This window comes from Zootoca vivipara, chromosome 2 (assembly GCF_965207765.1).
Source record: "Zootoca vivipara chromosome 2, rZooViv2.hap1.1, whole genome shotgun sequence".
Taxonomy (NCBI): domain Eukaryota; kingdom Metazoa; phylum Chordata; class Lepidosauria; order Squamata; family Lacertidae; genus Zootoca; species Zootoca vivipara.
Window position 1 is genome coordinate 95407809 of NC_142584.1, and position 10185 is coordinate 95417993.

The window sequence follows — 10185 nt, forward strand, 5'->3', positions numbered from 1 at the left end:
CTATAACCTGGGGGATGTAATTTTCTCCATCCACTGTAGGAAAAAGATTGCACTTTCCTTCTGCGGAGATGCTCAAACCCCTTCCAATCTACACCCCATCCCGAGGGACGAGGGTAGGGTGAGCAGGGATTACTCACCTCCGTCACTGGTGTTGTGCAATGCCAGGTCCATAGGCAATAAAACCACCACCATGAGAGACTTTTTTTTATCTCGCAGGGGGTTGACCTGGCTTGTGTGGTGGGGACCTGGGTGCGTGAAGGCTAAGTAGTCACCTTGCATGAGATGGCACCTCTGGGTTTCTCCATCCTCCACCAATCGTGGACTGTGGGTTGGGGGGGAGGGGTAGCGTTGTTAATCCGTGAGGATTGCTCTTTCAGGGCTCTGCCAGCACCATCGATCTCTGGCATTGAATGTGTTGGCCTGGTGTGGGGCACCAAGGCCTCCTGGAGGTGGTGGCAGGCTGGGCCTTGGAGTTCCCTAAGCTATTGGTTCTGGGGGACTTCAATGTCCATGCCAATCCCACCCCTCCTCTTGGGCTCTGGACCTAGTGACTTCCATGGCGACATTAGGGCTCTCCCAGTTTGTTTGGGGTCCCACACATCAAGCAGGCCACATGCTGGATCTGATCTTTGGGGCGGGTATTGATGTGATCATGTCCCCCCTTGTGGAAGTGCCATGGTCTGATCACTATGCGCTGAAAGCCAGGATTGACTTCCCACCCACCCCACCTCGCTTGGGTGGTGAACCTATTTGGGCTCACCCGCAGAGGCTGACGGATCCTGATGGATTTCGCCAGGCCCTGCGGGACCCTGCTCCCCCTGGCGGCTCACTAGATGAGCTTGTCGAGAACTGGAATAACTGGCTCTTGGTGGCCATCAATGAGATTGCACCTAAGCACCCTCTGCGACCCCGCCAAAATCGGGCACCCTGGTTTACTGAGGAGCTCCGGAAAATGAAACGGGACCTCAGACGGCTAGAGTGAGTATGGCAGCGTGCTCGCGATGGAGCCTCAAGAACATCTTATAGGATGCTTATGAAAGCCTATGAGATGGTAGTGAAAGCTGCTAAGACGTCTTACTTCTCAGCTTCCATTGCATCCGCTAGCTCTCACCCGGCACAACTTTTTAGAATAATTAGGTCTTTAACATCCCTAGAGCAGGCATCCCCAAACTGTGGCCCTCCAGATATTTTGGCCTACAACTCCCATGATCCCTAGCTAACAGGACCAGTGGCCTGGGATGATGGGAATTGTAGTCCAAAACATCTGGAGGGCCGTAGTTTGGGGGTGCCTGCCCTAGAGGGACAGCCAAATTTAAATACGAATTTGACAGATTATTATCATTATTGGAAATTATTATTTCCAAAGCTGAATGGCTTTTGATTTAAAGTCTCAGTGCTATAACTCAGCAGTAATTTTTCAGGCAGGAAAAAAAACTTTAGTTACTGGAAATAAACAAAGAAGAGTCTGCTTGTTTTCAGAAATCAGAGTGATCATAAGAAACCAGGCAGCTGATAACCTCTCCTGGCTAAAAGCTTCTCTCAGAAAATCAATATGGGAATGATTCCCATAATTAAAAAGCTCAAAAGATACTTACCTGACCAAATCCTCAGAACTAGATGAAGCATCTGCTAATTAATATGCAACCTTGCCTACTTTCCAGAGGCCAGCAACTGCTGACATTACAGAGTTTTTGAAAACTAATTTACCTAATACTATCACACCAGAGCAAACTGTTTTCCTTGAACTACAAGTTGCACCTAGAGAGGTCCAAGACATCAGGCTAAAAACACAATAAAATTCCTGGCAGGGATGGACACCCTGCTGAGTTTAATTCTTCTTTTTTTCAAAAGTGTGATCTATTGGTTCAACCACTTTCTTTACTTTCCCTATTGAGCCATCAGGAATAATGCAGAGATCAAAGAGATTTGAAATGATAATGCACATCACAAGCCCAGGCTCTGCAAACACCCTAGTTCTTCATTTATCTGAAACTGAAATTTCTCCTCCCCCTATGCACCAACTAGCTGAGCAGTACAAAAATCAATTACATGCCTGGAATCTTGTCATTTAACACCCTTACTCAAAATGAAGAAACTGAATTCAATTTCATTCAAACAGGGTGACATCATCTTCACATAAGATCTAATCCAAGTGACCAGGGCTGAATCCACAGCAGACATTTAAAGCACTGCAATACCACTTCGGCAGTCACGGCTTTCCCCAAACAATCCTGGGAAATGTAGTTTGTTAAGGGTGCTGAGAGACTCCTATTCTTCTCACAGAACTCCAATTCCCAGAGTTCCTTGGGAAGAAGGATTGATTGTTAAACCACTCTGAAGATTGTAGCTCTCTGAAGGGAATCCTAACAATTTAACAAGCACCCTTAGCAAAATACAGGTCCCAAGAAGTTTAGGAAACAAATGAAGAAATATCAATGAGAAACTTTACATCCGTCTTTCTTCATGTCAGCTGAAATCGCTGATTTAAATTGCCTCGCTCAGTCGACCTTGGTAGAAAGTAGGCCTGCTATGGCAGTGGAAAGGACGACAAGTAGGGTTGCTAGCCCTCAAGAGGTGAACTGAAGTCTCCAGGTTTCCCTGCCCCTCTCCAGCTGGCTGGGGGAGGAATTGAATTTCCAGGTGGGTTAGAGTGCCTTTGTTTGTTTGTAAGAAGAGTATGACTGCAACTTGCAAGCTTCAACCCAGCAGAAACTGGCTGCAAATTGCTGCACAGACTCTCTAGGGGGAGTGATTTGCTTTCCTCCCCTCTCCCAATTAACCTCCACCTCCAGTTGTTTGGTGGTGGAATGGAGTGTAGAGGAAGGATCGCCAGAACCTGCCTCTGTGACATCCCTAGGTGAAATCTCCTAGGTCTCAGGTTTGGGCATGAAATCTCATAGTCTGGGATGCTCCTGACCTGGCAGCCCCCATGACAAGCAAAACCACTCATGTCAGCATGAAGCCTAATTGACATACTTGGTATCTGTGATTCTTTTTACTCCCCATTTGGACTGTATGAAGGATGAATAATGCTGCTAATCCATAAGCTACCTGATCCCTCTGCATCTGCATTGTAATATAGGAGTGTCACTGAAACCTCCTAATGGCAGTTATGAGCAAGCATACATGATATGTACTAGGAAAATGCACACAGTTAACGTTTTCAAGGCCTGACAGCCATCTCTCCCCCTTGCTGTTCATTAACAACAAATAATGATGCCGCAGCAACTGGCTTTTTCTTCTCAGAAGAAAGATGCGAGGTGGAGGTGTCTGTGCCTGTAGGATCAGGGTGTTCTCCTTTTCTAGGTTAGAACAGGAACTTTCCCACCCACGTGTCCCATAAAAGTGAAATACAGGAGGCAAAGTTTTGTTTCCCACCCGAGTGCGATAAAACGGGAGCCGGGGAGCGTGTGGGGCTGCAAGCTGCTTCCCTCGCTAGTTATGACAAATAGAAGCCTCTGAGGAAAAGCTGGGGTTTGTCGGCAAGGAAAGGAAAGGGGGGGAAAAAACACCACTGCCCCAAGTAATTTTCTGTGCATGCGTAATTGCTAAGAGGCAGGGTTTGGAGACAGAGAGAATTAGGTTGCTGCCTAATTTGATGGCATGAACTTCAAAAAGTGAATTCCCCCCCCCATCCTGAATCTTCCGAAAGAACTAATTAGCTGGAAATGTAGCAGCCAGGAATAAATCCTGGATAAAGCTGTTTCAAAAACATATCCTTTCAGAAGGGCCTGAGTCACACTAGGCTCCATTTGGCAAGCTTTGGATAAAGAGGCTTCTCGCTCCGGTCCGGAGCTCCACATACGCTTAAAGGTGGATGTGGAGCACCTATGAGAGTGGGCTGGCCTGTTATGGAAAGACTATCTCCATGTTGCTTCCAAATGACCTGCCTTGTGCTGGATAGTGTTTCCTCAACAATAAAATGATTATTTGCTAATATACCTCGATTTTCCATCCTGAAGAAGCTACAGGCAACCACCGTGAAGTTATAAAACAACAAAAACAGTAATAGCGTTCTTTCCCTGAATAGCAAGACTAAATCCACACCAGGTAAACCTGCTTGCTATTTGCTGCTGGTAATGCTCTTGCTCTGTTTAATTGCTTTATGCTGATATTTTCTGTCATTGTACAAGCTGTTCCAAATTTAATTTATTTACTTGTTGAATGTATATACCACCCTTCCTCAGCAGGGGCGTCTTAAGGTTATCTGGCGCCATGGTGCAGGGATCCCTCAGGTGCCCCCCACCCCCACGTTTCCCTCTGGGTGGTCAGCACCTCTCCCTCAGGCCCCTCTGCAGCCTACCTCGCTCCCCCCTGCCACCATGCTTCTTGCCCACCGCAGGCAGGACCGACATTGGCGACGCCGAACTTGCGCTCCACCGGGCAGGGCCAGGTGTGACGGGCAGCCAGAGGGGGTGGCCTGACGGGTGGGGACATTGTCGACTGTGCTCCGCCTCCGCCTGCTCGGCAGGTCGGCTTCCCTGCAATGGTGCCTGCAGCCCGAGAATAGGCGGGCGAGGGCGGTGCTGCTGGCGGGGCTTGAGGCGGCTCCTCTGGCAGGGAGGAGGCTCTGGGCATGGCGCGGCATGGCGGAGGCGCCCTCCAGAACTTGCCGCCATGGCGCCTTGCGCCAATAGCCTCTATGGCTAAGACGCCCCTGGATCTCAGGGAAGTCACTGGTTCATGTTACTGGTAAGTGCTCTGGAATATCATTGTTTTAAATGGACACCATAAGGCACAGACGGAGGGAACAAAAGTGTTTCTGGATGACCTGCCTATTGAACATTTGTCCTGGTTAGTTTGCAGGGAAATTAGACAACGCTGAGTACTTCATGGGCATTTGTTTCAGTTTGTTTGTGGGGAGGAAGTCTTGTTCCACTCATTCCACTGAATTCTCCCAGCACTTTCCTCATTGCAAAACCTTGATTATTCCCCATTTTCCACACCATCTCCACTTCCACCCGGGCACGGGAATTCACATCAACATTTCTTCCCCTTTCCCCTGTATCTTGACAATTACACCAAAAAATTCCACAGCAATTTTTAATCTCTTCATTTGCATCCCCAATATCTACACCACTTAACCGAACAGTTCTGTACAGCTCAACCCCCAATTTCCTGCATGTATTCTTTGCAGCAATTTACATTTGCAAGTTCCCTTCCAGACCCCATGCTCAATGGGCACCAATTTTCTAACCTCCACCTGCGTGGGTCTTAAGGGATTTCAGTAGAATAAAACTGGCAATTTTTCTTTAGCTGGATCCATCATAATTAAGTAATTGCCCACAGAGAGGTAAATGTGGAGGTAATGCATGGAAAATGCAGAAGTCCTTCTGAGTCAAAGAGAAAATTTGCCAGTTCTTGCCAGCGAACCTCGGGGTCAATAAGTCCAAATGTTCATCTAATCTGCCAAGGTGTTGGGATATTTCTGAGATTCCTCTTTGCAAACAGTCCCAAAGCAACAGGACAAGTGCAGGAAACGGCAAACTTGTAATTTGCAGTTTGAAGGACAGAGCGCTGCAATCACAATACAAATATAACAAATAATATCAGATACACAAGCTCTGATTCCCCACCCCCCTGCTAATTAACCGTGCATATGCCTGCTTCCAATTCACCTTCTCCAAGGTGATAAGAGTCCAGAAATATGTAGCCCTCCAGCAGAGCAAGCCGACTCAGTGTCTCCACTTCTAGACTCCCCCCCCCTCCATGCTTCTGCATCAGGCATAGGCAAACTCGGTCCTCCAGATGTTTTGAGACTACAATTCCCACCATCCCTGACCACTGGTCCTGTTAGCTAGGGATGCTGGGAGTTGTAGTCCCAAAAGATCTGGAGGGCCGAGTTTGCCTATGCCTGTTCTGCATCCTGCAGGAGTGAACCATTTCGTTCATTTGAGTTACACCTGCATAAGGCTTGAGGAGCCTCTGATCCTGGTGGGCCACCAGTGGGATGCAGAGAAGAGCCGCCTCTGGAAAAAGCCTAGTTTGGTTCATATCATTGTGATCACCAAGTCCAGGAATTGTAAAACCACCATCTACACTGCTTACTCTTATATTAAAGCAGAGGTGGCAAGACTGTGGTCCTCCATATATTGTTGGACTACAACCCCATATATTGTTGGACTACAACCCCTTCATAGTTCTTCAGAGTGCCTGAAGAACTATGGATGGAGGCTCGTAACATTATACAGGAGGCAGCAACGAAAACCATCCCAAGGAAAAGGAAATGCAAGAAAGCAAAATGGCTGTCCAACAAGGCCTTACAAATAGCGGAGGAGAGGAGGCAAGCAAAATGCAAGGGAGATCGGGAAAGATACAGGAAACTGAATGCAGATTTCCAAAAAATAGCAAGGAGAGACAAGAGGGTCTTCTTAAACGAGCAATGCAAATAAATAGAGGAAAACAATAGAATGGGGAAAACCAGAGATCTGTTCAAGAAAATTGGAGATATGAAAGGAACATTTCGTACAAAGATTACCATAATAAAGGATAAAAGTGGTAAGGACCTAACAGAAGCAGAAGACATCAAGAAGAGGTGGCAAGAATACACAGAGGAATTATACCAGAAAGATATGGAGCTCTCGTACACCTCAGGTAGTGTGATAAAAAAATTCCTTCAGTAGCACCTTAAAGACCAACTAAGTTTTTATTTTGGTATGAGCTTTCGTGTGCATGCACACTTCTTCAGATACAGTGAAATGGAAGTTTCCAGGCACTTATGTAGAGAAGGGGTGGGGAGGGGTGGGGATGGGGAGGGGGGATCACTCAGAAGGGTGGTGGAAATGGGTGATTGACTGACTGATAGCTGTTGATGACCGCAAACGACTGCAAATGGTTTTGCATGAAAAAGCAAGGGTTGAGATGGCTGAAGATCGCTTATCATGTATAATGAGATAAGAACCCGATATCTCTGTTCAAACCAGGTCCCTCCATGGTTTTGAGCTTGGTGATAAGTTGCAATTCAGCAACTTCTCTTTCCAGTCTATTTCTGAAATTCTTTTGTAGTAAGACAGCTACTTTGAGATCTTGTATAGAGTGTCCTGGGAGATTGAAGTGTTCTCCTACTGGTTTTTCTGTCTTCTGGTTCCTGATGTCAGATTTATGTCCATTTATCCTTTGGCGTAGGGTTTGGCCTGTTTGTCCAATATAGAGAGCTGAAGGGCACTGTTGGCATTTGATGGCATACACAATGTTAGAGGATGAGCAATTAAATAGTCCTGAGATGGTATGTTGGATGTTGTTGGGGCCAGTAATGGTGTTGTCTGGGTGTATGTGGCAGCAAAGTTGGCATCTGGGTTTATTGCAGGCTCTGGTACCAGTGTCCATGTTAAGTCTGGTGGTTGTATTATTGTGGGTGAGGAGTTGTTTAAGATTGGGTGGCTGTCTGTAGGCAATGAAAGGTCTTCCTCCCAGAGCTTGAGAAAGGGAGCGGTCATTGTCCAGGAGAGGCTGTAGATCTCTGATGATGCGTTGTACTGTTTTAGCTTGGGAGCTGTATGTGATGACTAGTGGTGTTCTGTTATTTTCTTTTTTGGGTCTGTCTTGCAGCAGGTTCTCTCTAGGTATCTGTCTGGCTCTGTTGATCTGTTGTTTAACTTCATCAGGTGGATATTTTAGTTCTAAAAAGGTTTGCTGTAGATCTCTTAGGTGAGATTCTCTGTCTGTAGAGTTGGAACAGATGCGGTTGTAACGTAAGGCCTGGCTGTATACGATGGATTGTTTGGTATGTTTGGGATGGTAGCTAGAAGCATGTAGATATGTTTGTCGGTCAGTTGGTTTTCTGTATAAGGTGGTGTCTATACGTCCATCCTGTATTTTTATAGTAGTGTCCAAAAAATGTATTTCTTGCATAGATTGGTTCATTGTTAGGTTGATGGTGGGGTGAAAGTCATTGAATGTCTGGTGGAAGGTTTCCAGGGTCTGTCGTCCATGTGTCCAGATAATAAAAATATCGTCAATGTATCGCAGGTACAGGAGAGGTTTGAGTGGGTAGGAGTTAAGGAAACGTTGTTCTAAATCTGCCATGAAGATGTTGGCATACTGTGGGGCCATGCGGGTGCCCATGGCTGTGCCGCTGATCTGGAGGAACAGGTCATCACCAAATTTGAAGTGGTTGTGGGTAAGGACAAAGTGGCAGAGTTTGGTAGCAAAGTCCGCTGTGGTTTTATCTGAAATGGTGTTCCTTATGGCTTGTAAACCATCATTGTGTGGGATGTTGGTATATAGAGATTCCACATCCATAGTGGCTAGTATAGTATTGTTAGGAAGATTGTTCAAATATTGTATTTTCCTCAGAAAATCTGTGGTGTCACGTACGTAGCTGGGAGCACTGATAGCATATGGTTTCAGAACAGAGTCCATATAGCCGGAAACACCCACTGTAATGGTGCCAATACCTGAGATGATGGGGCGTCCTGGGTTTCCTGGTTTGTGTATTTTGGGTAGAAGATAGAAAGTTCCTGGCTGAGGTTCCGCTGGTGTGTTTGTGAGGATCTGTTCTTGGATGTGTAGGGGTAGCTCCTTAATAATCTTGTTCAGTTCTTTTTTGTATGCTTGTGTGGGGTCTGAGTCCAATTTCATGTAAAAGGCAGTATTGGAAAGTTGTCTGTGGGCCTCTTGGATGTAATCAGTTTTGTTCATGATGACGACAGGTAGTGTGGTTGCTGACCTTGAGCCAGACATCTTGGAGAGTGAAGTCAAATGGGCCTTAGAAAGCACTGCTAATAACAAGGCCAGTGGAAGTGATGATATTCCAGCTGAACTATTTAAAATTTTAAAAGATGATGCTGTTAAGGTGCTACACCCAATATGCCAGCAAGTTTGGAAAACTCAGCAATGGCCAGAGGATTGGAGAAGATCAGTCTACATCCCAATTCCAAAGAAGGGCAGTGCCAAAGAATGCTCCAACTACCGCACAATTGTGCTCATTTCACACACTAGCAAGGTTATGCTTAAAATTCTACAAGGCAGGCTTAGGCAGTATGTGGACCGAGAACTCCCAGAAGTGCAAGCTGGATTTCGAAGGGGCAGAGGAACCAGAGACCAAATAGCAAATATGCGCTGGATTATGGAGAAAGCTAGAGAGTTCCAGAAAAACGTCTACTTCTGCTTCATTGACTATGCAAAAGCCTTTGACTGTGTCGACCACAGCAAACTATGGCAAGTTCTTAAAGAAATGGGAGTGCCTGATCACCTCATCTGTCTCCTGAGAAATCTCTATGTGGGCCAAGAAGCTATAGTTAGAACTGGATATGGAACAACTGATTGGTTCAAAATTGGGAAAGGTGTACGACAAGGTTGTATATTGTCTCACTGCTTATTTAACTTATATGCAGAATTCATCTTGCGAAAGGCTGGACTAGATGAATCCCAAGCCGGACTTAAGATTGCTGGAAGAAATATCAACAACCTCAGATATGCAGATGACACAACCTTGATGGCAGAAAGTGAGGAGGAATTAAAGAACCTTTTAACGAGGGTGAAAGAGGAGAGCGCAAAATATGGTCTGAAGCTCAACATCAAAAAAACCAAGATCATGGCCACTGGTCCCATCACCTCCTGGCAAATAGAAGGGGAAGAAATGGAGGCAGTGAGAGATTTTACTTTCTTGGGCTCCTTGATCACTGCAGATGGCGACAGCAGTTACGAAATTAAAAGACGCCTGCTTCTTGGGAGAAAAGCAATGACAAACCTCGACAGCATCTTAAAAAGCAGAGACATCACCTTGCTGACAAAGGTCCATATAGTTAAAGCTATGGTTTTCCCAGTAGTGATGTATGGAACTGAGAGCTGGACCATAAAGAAGGCTGATCGCCAAAGAATTGATGCTTTTGAAATAAGGTGCTGGAGGAGACTCATGAGAGTCCCATGGACAGCAAGATCAAACCTATCAATTCTGAAGGAAATCAGCCCTGAGTGCTCACTGGAAGGACAGATCCTGAAGCTGAGGCTCCAAGACTTTGGCCACCTCATGAGAAGAGAAGACTCCCTGGAAAAGACCCTGATGTTGGGAAAGATTGATGGCACAAGGAGAAGGGGACGACAGAGGACAAAATGGTTGGACAGTGTTCTCGAAGCTACGAACATGAGTTTGACCAAACTGCGGGAGGCAGTGGAAGACAGGAGTGCCTGGCGTGCTCTGGTCCATGGGGTCACGAAGAGTCGGACACGACTAAACGACTAAAC

The 10185-nt window shown here is 46.1% G+C and overlaps 1 pseudogene; it reads left to right on the forward strand.

The window, feature by feature from the left end:
- The first annotated feature begins 282 nt into the window (after window positions 1-282).
- On the forward strand, window positions 283-4399 carry LOC148686974 (uncharacterized; annotated as a pseudogene).
- Window positions 4400-10185: the final 5786 nt, after the last annotated feature.